The sequence below is a fragment of the Procambarus clarkii genome, chromosome 60 (assembly GCF_040958095.1).
Source record: "Procambarus clarkii isolate CNS0578487 chromosome 60, FALCON_Pclarkii_2.0, whole genome shotgun sequence".
NCBI classification, from domain to species: Eukaryota; Metazoa; Arthropoda; class Malacostraca; order Decapoda; family Cambaridae; genus Procambarus; species Procambarus clarkii.
This window is the reverse complement of record NC_091209.1, coordinates 21,648,056-21,666,917: the sequence shown is the minus strand read 5'-3', so window position 1 is coordinate 21,666,917 and position 18,862 is coordinate 21,648,056. Positions and strand designations below refer to the sequence as shown.

General features: G+C 40.4%; 1 protein-coding gene across 1 annotated transcript in view; it reads right to left on the bottom strand.

Annotated features, from left to right (window-relative positions):
* LOC138353994 (neuroligin-4, X-linked-like) overlaps positions 1-17,989 on the bottom strand; it is a 131,351-nt gene extending 113,362 nt beyond the window's left edge. Inside the window, exon 1 of the mRNA XM_069307697.1 lies at positions 17,688-17,989. The gene's annotated coding sequence lies outside the window, so the exon portion shown is untranslated. The remainder of the gene's footprint in view (positions 1-17,687) is intronic.
* Between the last annotated feature and the right edge of the window lie 873 nt (positions 17,990-18,862).

Genomic DNA, 18,862 nt, shown 5'->3' with positions numbered 1-18,862 from the left:
GATACTCGGTTATTATCCGAGGGGGATAATAACCGGGGAACCGAAGGGGATATCTAGGGGGAGACTCTTCCCTAGAGACTCAGTTATTATCCTCTATGCTGAACGAAGTGTTCGAATTGACAAAAGTTGTAACACCATTACTGAAGGGAAGAGACTTCTGAAAGACTTCTGCCATCCCTGTGCGTCTGCGTGAAGACGCACTCAACGTAAGAGCATGCAGTTAAGTGCCTCCTCCTTTTTGTAGTTTATTTGTGGACTTGTGAAGCGCAAAATCGTGTCTCGGGGAAGTATATCATGAGTTTTCCAAGTGGTTTTGTCTATTTACGTCGTAAGAGAGCACCAGTACAATATATATATGTGTGTGTGAGGAAGCACCTTTAGTAAAATTTTGGACAAATTCGACCTCACTGATCATCAAAGCCATCAAACAAACTTGATTCAGAATTTTCTTTATATGTTGACCTAAACCAACTGATGCAAGTATTGGATCCTGAGGAGAAGAGAGTTGGCACCCCCATTTCTCTGGCCATTTGGGAGAGCTTCCACGGCTGTCGGGTATATCACACTCAACAGTCGAGTCCGAAGTGTGTCTTTCTGTCGAATCCTCAACACAGCCATCGTCAGTCCACCAAATTGTCAAAAGAATGGGGGGTTATATCTCTCTTTCCTAAGTAGGCCATCAGTATTTTTCTAGTTGATGTGGCTATGCGGATAAGGCAACAGTGTTGACATTAATATTTAGACAGAAATCATAAAAGGTATATTCAACTCCTGCTTCTGGAGGGTCGAGCGTATCATGTTTGGTTTCAGGAGCCGAAGTCAGTTACGTTAGTCACACACTACAAGTTTCTGCTAAAGTATCGCAAATATCTGTTATCAGAAAATACAATACAAAACTGTATCAAGAAATTGAGAGCCACAGTGACAAGGTGTGATCTAGACTACCAATAAACAATAACAAATCAATGCCACACTGTTCAGAATGACTTTGAACGGACTCCGTGAAAATTTTTCCATGAGTGAAAACTTTGATTTTCAAGAGAAATACCATTTTCCTGAGAACGACGCACCTTGTCACTTTGCACTTGTGCCACACACTTTCTTGACGACACATTCCTGGGAAATGGGCTGGATGTAAGTGTTCCGTGGCCTGCTTGGTTGCCAAACCCGTGGTGCTTAACCTTTGTCATTTTGGCCTTATAAAGAGACCCCATGTAACATATTTGACTCCAACTTTACTAGGTTGTGTATACGGCGCCCCAGTGTGGTGCTGTGTATTGAGAAGAGAGAGGGTGAGAGAGCCCTCAACACCGGAGAAGTGCTGTGGCTTATTGTTATGTATTTGTTCAATATTCTTTAAATTCTTTACCTGGCCCAACTTAGTGGACAATAAAAGATGGCATCCACAACACAAGGCGGTCAGCCATCATTAGCTTCATTCTGGCTCTATCATTACCAGTAACATCACTCCATCAGCCATCATTCATACCTAAACTGACTCGCAGTCAAAGAACCACACATACACAGTCGGTTCCACCTTAATCCTGTAACTGTCATTATTGCAACGACACATTCAAGTTAATTCCAAATGGAAAACTAATAATATCATGAAGTAAATCGGCTTCTAAGGTCAGGCTTTATATGAGCTCGTGTATAATAACATATATTACCTTATCCCAGTGAAACCTAATTTCATTACAAAAGCTAAAAACGAAAAACAGAGATATTAGAACTAATGAATAAGATGTAATAAAAGAGAAACATTATTTAACAATTAAGTCTACTATGAGGAGGCCAATGTTAAAGCCAGGTTAATAAGGGGGTTAATCAGATCTGCTCCCCGAGTAGCGAGGATATAGCTCAGTAAGCTAAAGTGAAGTGAAAGCGAACTCGCTGTCATCTCGGCTAATTTAATTACCAGTGACGCCTGTGACTAACTAAGCATTCCTTACTACGCGTGCTGCGTAGAACGACTTATCTTATATTGTAGAGACAAATGTTTGCGTGAGTGTGTGTGTGTATTTACTATTCGTATTACTTATTTGTTTCTGCAGGATGGAGCTGTCAGCTCTTGGACCCCGCCTTTCTAACCGTCGGTTGTCTAACGAAATGAATTCAAACCTATTTTCCTGTCTTACCTACATATTGCTCTCTCTCTCTCTCTCTCTCTCTCTCTCTCTCTCTCTCTCTCTCTCTCTCTCTCTCTCTCTCTCTCTCTCTCTCTCTCACACACACACACACACACACACACACACACACACACACACACACACCTTCTTTCTCCCCCGTCTCCTTCACTCCTTTCCCCCGTCTCACAATATAAAGTTTTCGCTAAGGAAACTATATATTATGAAGTGCCAAAAACAACATCAAGATAACTGTACGGAAAGTGTATCCTGATTTCACATTTTAAGAAAATTACAAGGGGGAAAGGGGGGTCGCCAGCTGACCTATGACACTCGCGTACCTCTCAATGGGTCGCCTTAGAAAGTTGGGTAAGGGTACTCTCAAGCGTGTGGCCTTCTACTTTGAAAGACAGACAGACAATCTATTATATAGATATATATATTCTTATAATAAACCGTCTGCCTATCCTTTTCTTTCCTGTTTATTCTTCGCTTACTAGTTGTAAATGTTAAAAAAAAGGTTCCAAAGGTACGAATTGCCATTCCTCTTCCCATGGTGGTCAGTTCACAGATTTTGTCAATATATCCGATTAACCTCTTTCATATGATTCTGGCCTCGCGTGGGATGCATATTAAGGATCCTCCTGGCGGGTTGATAACGTTTGGCTCTTTCGTGCGTTATATTACGTGAGCTTCTGAGTGCGAATAGGTATATGCTTGCTTTATGGAAAGCATTTGTAAGCCAGCTGCTAAACTACCCAGGAAACAGGCAGCCAATCGCTGCTCACAGATAAACACAAGATTGTAAGCAGCACTCATTCACGAGAGAATCAGCCACCAGCCTGTCAGCCATCTACTATGCAGTAACCAATTTGCCTGTCATCATCCAAGAAGTCTACCATCGGCGGGTAGATACAAGCCAAGCACCAACTAGTCAGCCATCTACTATAACAACCATCTACCAGATACCCAGCAATCCCCTCACCGATGATAAGATTGTCAGCAACTAACCAGTCGTCAAACCACCAGCCATAAAACCAATCACAACCAAACAATACATACAGCCAACCACCAGCTTTCCAGATACTAGCTAGCTACTAACTAGCGACCAGCTAGGAAACCCACATTTAACAACTAGACTCTGTGAAACTGTGAAATGTATTAGAGATAACGGAGGAGAAAACCCCCTGTCGTCTCTGTAGATGAATTCCCAGAGGGATATTCAGGCCATAAGACTCAGCTGGTTTAATTAAAGTATCTGGCTGCTAAATTTATGCCGTCTTGTTGACCCCCCCATCCCCTCCGGTCCTCCCTTTCCTTAGCAGTCGTGAAGGCATGTCTCTCCGTCTGAGACGCTCCACTTCTTCTCTTGCATGCTAAATACCTCTCCAGAGTCAATTACTTATTCTTGGGAGAATGTTAGGCGTTTGATATAGGAACAGGAGATGATTTAAGAGGGATCTACTGGCCGTGCGGACGGCCAAGATGTATATGAGCCGTCTCTGCATGCATCTAGCTAATGAATTACATACTGGGAAATGTATCACGCCTAAACACACACACACACGTTCTTAACTTAATAAATTACACAGTGAGCTTTGTACGGAATTCTTACACACATTTTAATCTCTCTAACAAGTAGAACCACTTGGGCTGGAAGGTAAAGCGACGGTTCTCGCTTCATGCAGGTTTGCGTTCAATCCCCGACTGTCCAAGTGGTTTGGCTCCATTCCTCCCCCCCCCCATCCCGTCCCATCCCATATCTTTATCCTTACCCCTTTCAAGTACTATATAGTCGTAATGGCTTGGTGCTCTCTCCTGATAGTTATCTTTTCTTCCCCACCAGCATTTCACCAATCAGCACTTTAACCACCTAAGTTTACTCATCATGTAGTACCTCACATACCTCCACTTCATCCAACAACACTTCACATTCATGCAATTCACCCACAAACACTTCACCCTTCAGCATTTTACCCTCCAGCAACTTCATTCACCAGCAACTTCATTCGCCAACAACTTCATTCGCCAACAACTTCATTCACCAGCACAACATATCGTTGTGTGAGCGTCATTCGTTCTGAAATTTCAAGACCATCCTCATTTCTCCCTGCGAGTTCAAAGTGTAAGTGATGGTGGTGATGTTGAGATGTTCTTGAATATGTTTCTTCTAAATCACAACTACATCACTGCCCCCCCACATCACCACCATCACCATCACCACCACCATCACCATCATCACCATCACCACATTCACCACCATCACCACAACCACCACCGTTTTACTGAAGAACCATTTTCTCTTCTGTTATTAATAACGGTTTATGTTATCGATATCCATTATTAATGACCTGATGCTCATGCTTTTATAACACCATAGTTAGCTTCTGTATGAAGTGCAGATATTTCATATTTCTTTTAGGACAGATAACTAGTAATGTTTTCAATATTTACACGAAAAACAAAAGCATGTGTTCGGTCTATCTAATATGTTAACAGAACACAAATAAGAGGAAAGCAGGAAAACAAATATTTCAACATTCAATGCACATTCTTAGAATTGTTTTCTTGCAATATCATTTCCATCTTAATGCCACAGTTAAATATATGCAAATAGGATGTCATTGAAACTCGGTATATGTTTTGCGCGAGAATTTTATATTTAGACTCTTTTTGTAGCGATGCATGCAAAATAATATAATATTCTCTGCTATATTATTAAGTCCATTCTAATATATGAATCGACTTAGCAATTCTGCACTTTTCCTATCCACTCTGTATTTGTTTATCTCTCTCCTCCCTATCTCTTTCTCTCTATTTCTTTTTCTCTTTATTCAATATATTTTTGCAATAGAAGCACGTTCCAAACAGGAGCAATTCGACGAATGAATGATTGCTGGTTGAGGGACTTCCTTGAACAAGGTTAAGTCTTGAAACATTATTTACTTGGGCTCTACAAAGATTGCATGAAATATCTTGCAAGTATTTTGCAACCAAAGAGCAATTTTCTCTGTTTATTTACAATTTTAAGCAAAGCAAAAACTTTATTATGATATTACTTAAAAGATGCATAATTTATTTGTTGTTAAACAACATTGAAAATAGGTACAAAATTAACATAAAATATAATAATTGAAGAACCTGTAGAAGGCCAGTTGGCCCACGAGACAGCTAATGTTGATGTTAAATCAAACTCGTTCATATATATCTAACCTATAATCCATTGATGCCACTTAGAGGCACTTATTACCAATGGAACTTGTCCATTGTGGACAAGGTCCATTTGGTCAGATAACCTAATGTTTGAACCATGTACTAGTTGTGAGCACATACTCAAGATGAGTCAGGTATTGAATTGCTTATTGGCTGATAATGGGACGTCCACGAGAATTTTGCAGCAAGAGAAAACTGCAGGTTATGAGCTCAGTGATATAGCAGCTGTCCTCTGGTTGTCCACCAAGTTGATCCAGGTTGGCTTAAATTTCGGTACATTATCCTTGTATATATGAAAAAGGCCGGCGAAACCGTGGATGTTAAATAATGTTCAACCGTTTAGAGATCGAAGCCTAAGATAAATTTTTATTTCGAAGCTTGACATAAGTTATTTTATGAAAGTTTCTACCTTGTAAATAAGTCGTAAGTTGTATGATGATAGGCCATACAAGGGTGTGGTGTATGCTCAAGTTGAGCGAGTTCATGATTTACCTTAAGTTTTGCAGATGCTGATGTCAAGCAGGTGTAAGATGGGCTTAATGCTGCAAGTTTCTGCAGTGTTAGGCAAGTGAGGCTGAGGATACTGCGCTTCACACTCTTGACAAAATAAATTTGTATTCCCCCTGGTATCAGCTTTATAGCTAAATGTTAGTTAGCTTCCTTCCATCCTCACTCCAGAGCCAGTAGCTACAACATGCCAACGCCTCTACGAGGAAGACGCTAGAGAACGACCGAGGCTCATGTTCAAACAGTAGAAAATGATTCATATATATTCTGTCATTTATTGTGACATAATAGTCAAGTGACTATTTCATTTTGTAAACTGAACTGTATCACTAAACCGGCAAGATTATGCTGCTACTGTCACCTGTTTCCACAGCCAGCTGCTTCAATAATCAACTGCCTTCACAAATACTTCCAGTCTTCAGCATTCACAACCAGTGGCCTCCATAGCTAGCTGCCTTCACAACCAGTGGCCTCCATAGCTAGCTGCCTTCACAACCAGTGGCCTCCATAGCTAGCTGCCTTCACAACCAGTGGCCTCCATAGCTAGCTGCCTTCACAACCAGTGGCCTCCATAGCTAGCTGCCTTCACAACCAGTGGCCTGCATAGCTAGCTGCCTTCACAACCAGTGGCCTCCATAGCTAGCTGCCTTCACAACCAGTGGCCTCCATAGCTAGCTGCCTTCACAACCAGTGGCCTCCATAGCTAGCTGCCTTCACAACCAGTGGCCTCCATAGCTAGCTTCCTTCACAACCAGTGGCCTCCATAGCTAGCTGCCTTCACAACCAGTGGCCTCCATAGCTAGCTGCCTTCACAACCAGTGGCCTCCACAGCTAGCTGCCTTCACAACAACTTGCCTCCACAGGTAACAGCATTAACGGACACAAAGAAGCGCGTGATCGCTGCTCCATTGAGCGAGTCAGTTGTCTGAGCTTCTCACTCTTAGTTAACACAGACTAACATTAGCAAAATTTATCTGTCTGTGGTTATGCTGTGTCCATGGTTTAATAGCCCTGTCGGTCTTTGACAGGGCACTTCCAAAGGTAAGGTAATTATTAGGAGAATGACCTAAACAATTACGACTATATAGCACTTGAAAGGGATGTGAGGAAAAGGATTTGTGTCAAGACGATGAAAGGGAATGGTGCCCAACCGCTTTGGACTGGCCGTCGCTCTAGTGCCCAGACCAAGTGGTGTGACAGAGACTAGAACAGTTTCAGGCCTCCCAATGCTTGTTCTAATTTTCGTGGTAACTTCCCACCGAGAGATGGACCAGCGTCGGCACTTTTTCCTTTCAGTGACTGGTACGAGAGCTGTTTATGCATAAAGAAATCTATTGTGTTTGTGACAACGTCTTTGCAACTATCTGCCCGTTAGAAAGGTTCTTGTGCATAAGACTATGATTGGGATTGGTGGACATAAGGTAGGTTTCACTGTTCACGTCGAATTGGCCACAACATCCGTCTGCTGGTTATCTGCCCTCAGCTGGCTGATGTCTGTCAGTCTCTCCATCCCTGATCAAGTATCCATTTCCAAGGTTTTCCCTTGCAACTTGCCACGTGAACACCCCTTCCCTACACTCGTTGCAATATTGCCTTCCTCCCTAACTTCTCTCGTCGACATTCCTCACTGTCTGCTCTAAATAGGTTTCACACCCTTATCTTCTCCCTCTTACTGAAATATATAATATTAGGTGATTAGGTCTTGTCCCCTTTCTCTCTCTCTCTCTCTCTCTCTCTCTCTCTCTCTCTCTCTCTCTCTCTCTCTCTCTCTCTCTCTCTCTCTCTCTCTCTCTCTCTCTCTCTCTCTCTCTCCCTCTCTCTCTCTCTCTCTCTCTCTCTCTCTTTCTCTCTTTCTCTCTCTCTCTCTCTCTCTCTCTCTCTCTCTCTCCTTTCTCTTCTTTTCTCTCACACAGTGTCTCTTTCTCCTGTTATAACTCAAAAGAAAGACCGGTGTCTTAGGAGAGAAAATTTAATCAGCCGCTCATCCACACTCCCGAACGCTGCTCTAGTCCCAAGTAATTGTCACTACAACGCATTTGAAATGTTTATTGTATATTGCAGAGACTAAAATTTATATATATATATATATATATATATATATATATATATATATATATATATATATATATATATATATATATACACATATATTTGTTTATAACATCCTTCACCTCCTTCCCTCTTCTTCTCTATCACTGCCTTCCCTACCCTTCACCACCTCACCTCCATCCCTGTAACTATTTTCACTAAAGACTTTCATCTATGAAATAACTTCTTTAGAGAATCTAATTGCTTATCAGCTGGTAGAAAAAAATGTTTCAGTTGAATCTTAGTGCGAATGAAGTTTTATTTAGTGAGATTTAGAATGTGTTTAATTTATCATTTCATGCAAAGTTGCGGGGACATGGGGCTCGACCGACGAGCAATTGCATTCACAATGGAATCTAAGAACAAATAGTGTACGTTTATATATGGTTTCGAAATAATCTTTTTCGCATATTCTATTTTTTCATAAAGTAACTGAATTCGTTCATCACTAAATTTGCAACTAATCTGTTCAACATATAATCACAATCACCTTTTTATTGCAGTTCTTTTACTCTAAAAATAAAATATCTTTTTTTTTGTAGAGTGTCAACTATTTTATCCCCTCTATCCGTTTGTAATTTTTGCCTATTGCGAATTTCATTTGATAAATTACAAGGCGTTAAACTAGTTTTATTGGTCATGGAATTTCTGTGTGGATTAAAAGTTTATTGTTGTCGAGTCGCGCCAGGAGCTGACTCTGCCTGTCAACGCATTCCGCGTGTATTCGTTGAGAGTGCGTTAGTATGCGTACATGTGTACCCTAGTGAGCGTTGGTACGCGTACATGTGTACTCCAGTGAGCGTCAGAGTACGCTTCATTATGTATTCATATATACCAGAGCACTGCTTATTATGCATACATATATCCCCGAATGTGCGTTATTAAGAGTAAATATATATACCAGAGCATTGGTCATTATTTGTGCACATATATGTAGGCGTATATGTATACTCAAACCTGCGTCATTATAGAAACTTAATTAACCGAGCACGCGTCATTAAACATATACATATATCTGAGCATACGTCAGTGTGCGATAATTCATACATGAACGCGTCATTATGCTTAGATTCATACGCAAAGATACGTACACACTACATATGTACAAGTGTGTGAGCCATTATGTGTTAACATATATACCCGAACAGATGTCTGTCTATATGTTCGAGATTGGTGGCCAGAGGCTTGGTGGTAGTCTCACTAAACATTACGTTGACTGGTCTTCATCTGATCAAAGTCAACTTTGACTTTGACGACTCTGACTCTTGATAACTACCTACTACTTGATGTATATATTCTTTTCCAAACTTGCTTCCTCAACTTCCCTTAAACCATTTCATCAGTCCATTACTCGGCCACTATTGGAATAATTCCATATATCCCTGTTAGTGACTCATTTGAGTCTGCAAGACCCACTTGAGTCCTTGTGAAATACGGACTCTCGTATCCTTAATAGGCTGAATTGACCTATTTATGCCTGCTGGGTCGAGTTTCAGGCGTCTAATGCAGCGACTCCCTGCTTTGATGGAACCTTTCATGCCTATTTTTACAATTGTGAATGGAGTTGGCTTGATTGCCTCGTCGTCTAGTTTGTATGTGTGCATACCTAACAGTGTCTACAGGGAAGTAAGGTCTAGTTATCTGTACCCCGCCTACTAGCCTTGTTGTACCTGTTGCATTACATATAACTACTTTGACGTTCAAATTCTTTGTCAAATTTGGCCTTAAAGTTTTATATGGAGGTGGCTTATACAACGTCTTTCAGTGCATTGTGTTTTCCAGCTTTCAGCCGTGTCCTCTTGTCCTACTTTCTCTCAATTTAAAGAGACTATTCTTATCCACCTTATCTATTCCCATTATTATCTTGTATGTTTGGTCGTATCGTATCCGCTCTGTTCCTTCTGTCCTCTACGGTTGTGAGATTTTGTTCCACTGGCCATTTCTCGTAACTTAACCCTCTTAGCTCTTGTACCAATCTTGTTTCAAGCCTTTGTACTTTTTCAACATTGGCTTTATGCTTCACAAGGTGCGGATTCTATGCCGGTGCTACATATTTCATTATTAATCTAACAAATGTTTTGTAGATTGCCTTCACGGAGTTCTGATTTAGGTTTCTAAACCACGTTCATATATTTACCATTGTACTATATGCTGCCGATGTTATCTGTTCACGTGAGCCTCTTGTATAAGTGTTGGAACTATATCCGCTCCTAAATCTTTCAGATTCCTGTAGTTGCCGTCTCTTTATGGTGTAAATGCCTTCCCGTCTTCTCTCCCTTTCCCATCTTCATTACCTTACGCTTGTTGGAATTCAAGTCCAGCAACTATTTGTTTGACCACTCTAGGAGTTCGTCTAGATTCTCCTGTAACTTTCTGTAGTCTTACTTTATTTTTTTCATTCCTCATCAGATTTACATCATCTGCAAACATTGACAATTACATGCTCAATCCCTCAGATAGGTCATTTACATAAATTAAGAATTTCAGCTGTCCCAGGACCGAGCCTTGTGGGACCCAACTTGTTACAATCCTTCAGATTTTAACCTCCTGTATGACTATGACTCTTTGCTTTCTGCTCCTTCAGGTACTCTATTACTCAGTTCAGTGTTTTCGAATTGATCCCACCCCTGCCTCTCCATTTTGTACACTAGTCGAAATGCTTTTTGACAATCTTGGAAAATGCAATCTTCCAAGCCTTCTTTTTCCTGTCTTATATTAGTAACCCTATCATAGAAGAGCTTCTGGTCTTAAGCCTCAACTTCCCATTATCAGTAGATCATTACAGGGCTTCTTTTCACCCGATTTTCTTATCACATTTTCATATACAATTGTGTATCTAATCGACTTTGACAACTTCCAAATATAGTTCGTTCCACACATTTACGACTTCTCAAACTGAGAAAGTTATTTTTGACGTGCGTGTGTGTGTGTGTGTGTATGTGTGTGTGTGTATGTGTGTGTGTATGTGTGTGTGTATGTGTGTGTGTCTGCAGGATCGATGCTCTTCTTATCTGTTGGTTGTCTAATGCACTGACTCCTGACCCATTTCCTTATCATACCCACTTCTAAAGTAATGAGTGGAGTTTGATTCAACAACCTGCTCCTTTAGTATTTCTATTTCTCAATACTCTTATTTTTAAAGGAAATATTCTAACATCTCTATTACTCATCTTAGTCTCAAACTCCATCCGTGGCTTCTTGTTCTGTTGGTATTCATTGTGAAGATTTATTTTTTCTTCTCTTTCAATCCCCCCCAAAGAATTTTATACCTCACTATCATGTCCCTACTCTTTCTCATCTTTTCTGGCGTAGTTTTTTCAGTCTCTCTTCACGCCCCCATCTTTTGCAATTTTGGACCTAGCCTTGTTGCAAACATCTAAACCTTCTTGAATGTCTTTATGTTTCCTTGGCTATAAGGCTCATGATGTGTGCTGCATATCTATCTTGAGGTTATCTTGAGATGATTTCGGGACTTAGCGCCCCCGCGGCCCGGTCCTCGACCAGGCTTCCTTTTTTGTTATCCCCTCCCCCCACCCCCCTCCCCAGGAAGCAGCCCGTAGCAACTGTCTAACTCCCACGTACCTATTTACTACTAGTTGAGGAGATGCATCAGATGAAAGAAACTGCAAATTTTCTTTTGCCTCTGCCGGGAATCGAACCCGGGATCGTGAATTTCGAATCTCGAACACTGACTGGTCTGACGTACTCACCTAATTGTGCTTACGGGGGTTGAGCTCTGGCTCTTTGGTCCCGCCTCTCAACTCTCACCCTCTCCCCGCCTCACACACGCACGTGTGTGTGTGTGTTTGAGTGTGTTTAAGTGTGTGTGTGTTTCAGTGTGTGCGTTTGAGTGTGTGCGTGTCTGGGGAGAGAGCCGGAGTTGTGCGCATGGCTTTACACTTCGCTTTCCTCATTTTGAATCAACGACAGCGGCACTGAATTCACAAATTCCTACTCGGCCGCTGGAGCAACAAATTCCCAGGGAAATGAACTCAAATATGGACAGACGAAACAGCATCCAACATTCCTTACACCAATTGTTTGAAAGCAGATGAAAGCTGGCTTTTTGGTCTACGAACTCAGCGAGTGTTAATAAAATAACCAATCAACGAAGTGAAAGTCACTTCATGATAGTTTAAAAGGAATATTATAAAAAAGTTAATATTATAATGAAGTTAAGATGAGGTGACTGAACATATAGGCCAATGAGAGCCTAAAACGATATTGGCCTATGAGAACCTCATAAAATATAGGCCTACGAGTCTCATAGAAACTGAAAAGAGAATTACGAAACCCTGTTACCCCTCAGAATTTAACAAATTTAATAACTCATACTTTTTTGTGTGAAGCAAACTTTTTTTACTAACAAGACTCTCCATTTAGTAATCCAGGCTATTTATTGCGTACGTTAGCCTTTCTATTGACTAGATCAGGCTCTTTATTAGGCAGATTAGACTTGCAGTTCAGTAGACCAGGTTCTTTATTGAGCAGCTAAACTCATTTAAATAGACTACGATCTTTAGTGAGAAGACTAAACTGTATTGAGCAGACAAAACATTTTGCTGAATAGAATAGACTTTATTAGTAGACTCATTACTAAGTCAATCAGAAACCTTGAGGAAATCAGTCTCTTAAGTGAGTATACCAGGTTCTTTACTGAGAAGATCAGGCACTCTTCCGAGTAGGTCTGACTCTTCACTGCGTTGGATAGACTTTTCACTAAGCAGATCACACTATCTACTAAGTAGACCAAACTACTAAAGTGAACTCAAGAGTAAGAATAATAATATCTACTGAGTAGACTATACTCTTTACTAGTTACATCACACTCATTAGTAAATTGATTAGTCTAGTAAGTAAATTAATTTAGTAAAGAAATCAGACAACTAAGTGGACTAAACTCTTGATTTAGAAGAATAGAATCTTTATTAAGTAGACTTGAATCTTTAATAAGTGGACAAACCTTCACGAAACAGACAAAAGAAATAAAGAGCATGGTTACAACAATATTTTTAACATTTTACATGGTAATTTGATAAAATTTAACCGATTAACATACATTTATCGGGGAATGTATAGATGAAATAAATGAAACTTATATGTACCTATAACAGAATGTCTCTTTGTATGTCTGCCTTTCTGTTTGCCTGTTGATCTGTCTGTCCAAAGTTGGAAGCCAGACGCTTGGAGCGAGCCTCACCCAAATTTGCAGTGGAAATGGTCTGGGTTAGGGGACGGACATAGGCTAGTCGGGAAAGACCTAAGATAACTACTTTACGAAATATTTGCAATTACACACACCTCGAGGCAATTTTTGTGGTATTTCATAGATTTAAGTGTAAAATACGAAGTGTCGTTACCGTCGAGTTGTTACTGTAAAGAAACAAAAATTTATAAAGAGGAAGGAAAAGCAAAGCATCTAAGACCAATTTGTTTCAGCGCTTCTTGAGGGAGGATGGGGAATGTCGAAGAGATAGCTATAGAACAGATAGAGAGAAAAAAAAGGTAGAGATAGAGATAGAAAGATAAGGGAAACAGATTTGATGATCAGGTAAATAACTAAGTTATCTGCAGAATGTAAAGGAAGGGTTAACTGCACTAAGACTTCATACAGACTCACACATTACATAACGATGTATTATAAAACGTATTCAGGTATTTATAATGAGTGAATGACAGTGAATATATCATGTACTGCCAGAGAGTGAAATCAATCAAACCAGTTCAGAGTCAAGCAAGTAATTAATACATACCGCTCGGCCATACATATATATACATATATTATCAGCATGTTGGAATCACACTATCAGTGCTATCAACCATTATTCGCATTCATTAAACACATTAGAGAAATACCTCTGAAGCTATGTAAAAATGTTACATTCTATACATGTATTCAAACTAACATTACAGGAAACGACAAATTTTAATTTAATTACAAAACAATTAAAATCCTCGCAATTTTTCAAAGCAAAAATGTAAATAAACAAAAATAAAATATGAATTCATGCGAGAAAATATTCTATTCTATACTTTTCTACTTAGAAATTGCAGCATTTGTATACTTTAGCTGCAACATCCTGTATTATGCTATCACATAATGTTTAAAATCAATGACTATATCCCAGTTAATATGCATACACAGCTCAAGGGATATATTCACAGCTCAAGGGATATAATATACACAACTCAAATTATATTTACACACCTTAATGGATATGTACAGAGGTCATGGGATATATACACAGCTCATGGGATATATACACAAAAATATGTAGCAAGCTTCTCGGTGTATATATACACTGGGAATTTACTTTAGTCTTGGACTATATTTAGGGATAAAGTAATCTTACTAATTGATCAGTAAGGTACTCACGTTGCCTTAATAACCTTTCATAGGTTGATAGACGTTATTGCCAACGCCAAACTAATCTGTCACCCAGACGCCTTAGGTCTTCGTAGGAGCTGTCATTCAAGGAGAGGCCACTAGAGGAGACTCTCTCATCATACATACCGTCCTCTCATTCATGCTCCTTAGCATCTTCATTCATCTTTCTATTCCATTCCTCCATTCCTTTATTCCTTCATGTTCTCTGTCACCTCGTACTTTCTTTATCTCAAACTCTGTATCTCCTGTCCCCACACTTCATTTCACTCCTTCAAAGTCTCTATCCCATAAAAATTTCTTTATCTCGTTAAAGTTCTCTATCGACTCCTCCATACTTTCTTTCACTCCAAGTTTTCTAATCCCCCAAAAAACTTAATTTCACTTTTCCAAGCTTTTGATTTTCACACATCCTTTACTATAGTGTTCCGTTCTCCATCCCTAAGGGACTGGTCGACTGCATCTACAATATGATCTCATAATTTGACCCTTCACGTTAAAGTGAAGCATGCAATGCCTGTCTGTCTGTTTGTCTGTCTCTGTCTCTCTGTCTCTCTGTCTCTCTCTCTCTCTCTCTCTCTCTCTCTCTCTCTCTCTCTCTCTCTCTCTCTCTCTCTCTCTCTCTCTCTCTCTCTGTCTCTCTGTCTCTCTGTCTCTCTGTCTCTCTCTCTCTCTCTCTCTCTCTCTCTCTCTCTCTCTCTCTCTCTCTCTCTCTCTCTCTCTCTCTCTCTTTCAGAACAACGATTTACAGGACTGGATTAGAACGGATAATAAACTACGACTCAGAATAATTATGGAGTGAATAACACATTACAGCTCACAGGATAACAGTATAGCGCTCCATAAACAGGACTATGCTAGTGAGCTCAATAATCTGCTGTTTGCAGTATCATTATGGTTCGTAAAATAAACCACTACTCATTGGATCAGTATGGGTTAAACAATAAATAACAACTCACTGGATCAGTGATTGGTGTACAGTGAATTAGACGAGATAGCAGCACACAGGATAAGAATGGGGTGTACAATTTTCTAGACTAAGGCTCACAGGATCAGAATGGGGTGCACAATTAACTAAGCTATTATGCAGATAATTAAAGCGCTCCTCGACCTCCGGGACCCATAACCGGACAATTTGTGGGATGAGGTAATCGACCTCCACAACCTTTCTCCGAATAGGCAAATGATGAGTCACAATAACGTGACTGAAAAATGTTGACAAAACTTTCTTTCAATTTTCCAAGCCCTTGATTTCCACACATCCTTTACTATGATAAACTGATCCTGTTATCGACTTGATAATGGTCCAGGACGGACAGAAACGTCATCGTTTCTTTAATTTCTAGTGTGTGGTTTGGTCAACACTTTCTCCGAATAATTAGCGAGACAAACCTGATCGACCTCAATGACACTTCCCTGAACAATTTGTGGAATGAGCTGTTCGACCTTCATCCCCCATCCCCCAGACAACTTGTGAAATGAGCTGATCGATCCACACGACACAAAACACACAAACTCTCGTAATAGGTCGGTGAGGCGAGCAATTAGCGTCACTGGAATTGGGATTTGTCTAAGGCCACACACTTCTGTTGCTGAAAAAGACGGCATTGTACCTTCCCAAGGCGCCCCTCTCGTCTACTTCTCCAAGACGAGGGAAAGGAGACGGAGGTAGGTGTTGTAGGTGTATAGTGGGACGGAAGGTGGGTGTAGGAGTGAGAGTTGAAGTTGGGAGGTGTAGGGGTGATCAACTGGATCACGAAGAGTGGTTGATGATGAGCAGAGGTGCGAGGGTAGAGATATGCAAACTGGGGAAATTAGAACTGAAAAGAGGAAGGAGAGAGAGAGAGAAAGAGAGAAACGAGAGAAGAGGTGGTCAGAGGTTGCACGGAGGAAGGTGAGAGTTTATTGGTCCTGTATATAATCACGTCCGTAATGGCCCATGGGGGAGAGAGCTTGTGGCTCCATTCCTAATGCATCTTTTTTCTTTAAACATGGCCGGTCCATGGGGGGAGTGGAACAATTAACCGATACCTGAGACTTCCATTATTGTTATAGTGATGGTGATGCAGCTTAGGTCTATCATCTAGTGCTGGAGTTTCTCCGTTATTCACGTTGAGAAAATGTTTATTGAGCCATTTATTGAATGCACCAGCTTCAGTCAGTGCACCAACTCCAGTCATTATATCATCTCCAGCTAGTACTCCATTTCCAAAGTTGAGTACAATGATTCCCTCTACGTTAGCTTTAGATTTCGGCCCACATATACCCTACCTTGTATAAGATCTGTCACCAGTGTCTTACATCCAAGGCCTCAGTTACTGCACAGAGTTTGAGCTGAGAGATGGAACGGTATCCTGATCGTGGCACTCTACCCAGGACACTAACCCAGATGCTCATTGAAGGAAAACATACTACAAGGCACTCCACTTGAGAGATAAAATGTACACATTGGGGTAATACCTTTAAAAGACTAAAATAATCACCAAATGTTTAGAGTTTAGAATAAGGAGAAGACTATAGAACAAATACGGACTTGCTATATCCCCAAGAAAAAGGACATTTTATATATAATCAACTGGGATATCAAGGTCGATTTTGCCAGTCAGCATTGTTCTCATCCGATAATTAATCCATGCTTGCAAAATGTTACATCAGTATCTGTAAAATGTCGCACCCATCCGTGAAAAGTGCTGCATCCATTCTTGCAAAATGTTGCATATAACCCTGCAAAGTGTTGCATCCATCCCTATAGAGTGCTCCGTCTATCCATGCAAAATATTGTATATATCCATGCGAAACGTTACATCCACTTCTGCAAAGCTTTGCATCCATCTCTGCAAATTGTTACATCCATCCGTGCAAAGTGTTGTATCCATTCATACAGTGTTGCACCAATCTCACCAAAATGTTGCTTCAATCACTGCAAAGTTTGCATCGATCCCTGCAAAGTTACTTCCATTACTACAAAATGCTTCATTCATCCTACCAGGCAATACCTCACACAATATGACACCTGTCAGAAACAAATGCTCTAACAAAAATATATATGCCAGTCGTATGTCACAAACCTGGCAGCAGTCGTCTGGACAAAATTAAGGGACATATATATATATATATAAAATAACAATGTAACATAAAATAACAATCTACCATAACATCTGTGGATTTGGAACGTGTCACAAAGCAACGAGCGAGATGTACATATTTTCTACACAGATGAAGACTATCAGAAACATGAAGTATAAAACGTGTGTTTGGAAATATTGAGGTTTTAAACCCCCTCTGGCTACTCTGCAACAAGTTCCGAATGTGTAATTAATTTATTTAATATCAGGATTCACATGTAAGTAGGAAATCTGCGCCCCTACCTTAGTCAACTTTTGTCTTGAGTTATTAACGAAGAAAACTTGACAGTGTTATAATTCACAACAGTCTATATTTTTTTTTTACATTCTATATATATAAATTCTCTTGTTATCACTTCACATTATAATCACGAATGACAATATTCAATTCAACCTCTATTTATCATTATCGGGTTCACACCACACGATCTACTCGAAAGAGATAATGATCGTTAATGCAGACGTTCAAAACAAGCCAATTAGACCACTATTTGTGTACACTGGCCAGTTGTGGAGCCCACGACACACATCCACCCCTCACGATGGCTAGGCCCGCACTGAGGATCCTTGCGCCCCGCACAGCATCCCGAACCCCCAACCCCCATCCACCCCTCTCTCTCTCTCTCTCTCTCTCTCTCTCTCTCTCTCTCTCTCTCTCTCTCTCTCTCTCTCTCTCTCTCTCTCTCTCTCTCTCTCTCTCTCTCTCTTTCTCTCTCTCTCTCTCTCTCTCTCTCTCTTTTCCGATCTAATAAAAGTTGAAAGATACTATATTCCATTAACTAAACATATTATTGTCAGACAAAATTTCAATTTAAAAAAAAAAAACTTTTCTAACGAAGACAAGTAGGTACAGTTTTGCGCAAACTCCGTTTAATGTGCAGTGACATGATTATTACTGCAAATATTAAACACTGATCTCCGTGCACGTAGACAACGCACGTCTTCAGTGTTTTAGGCAGCCGCCGTTACCAGAGGTGATAAAGACGTTACTTTACCTGTTAACAAATAGAACACGAATGAAAATAACATTTACTAAGACAAAGTGTGCATTGAGATGGACGAGAAACCCTCGATCATCCCCAAAGAGTTGACTTCGAGGATCGATGAGGGGAAAGGACAGGTGGAGAGAGAAGAGGAGTAGCAAAGGGAGGCTAAGAGGAGAGGAGAGAAGGTGGTGATAATCCCTCCATTACTGCCCGAGGCGGGGGTCCCGCCGGCCAGGCTGTTAAGAGATTTGTAAGTTGTTTCTTGTCGCAAATTCTGTAGCGTACCTGATCAATACATGTCGCTCGAGTAATCTTTTTCCAGAATATTAGTTCCAGCTGTTGCCTACCGGTAGGACGAATTTCGGTGAAATAATTTGTGAACGTGATTCACGTAGCACCTACGTGTTTAGCTACGAGATAAATACTTTATAC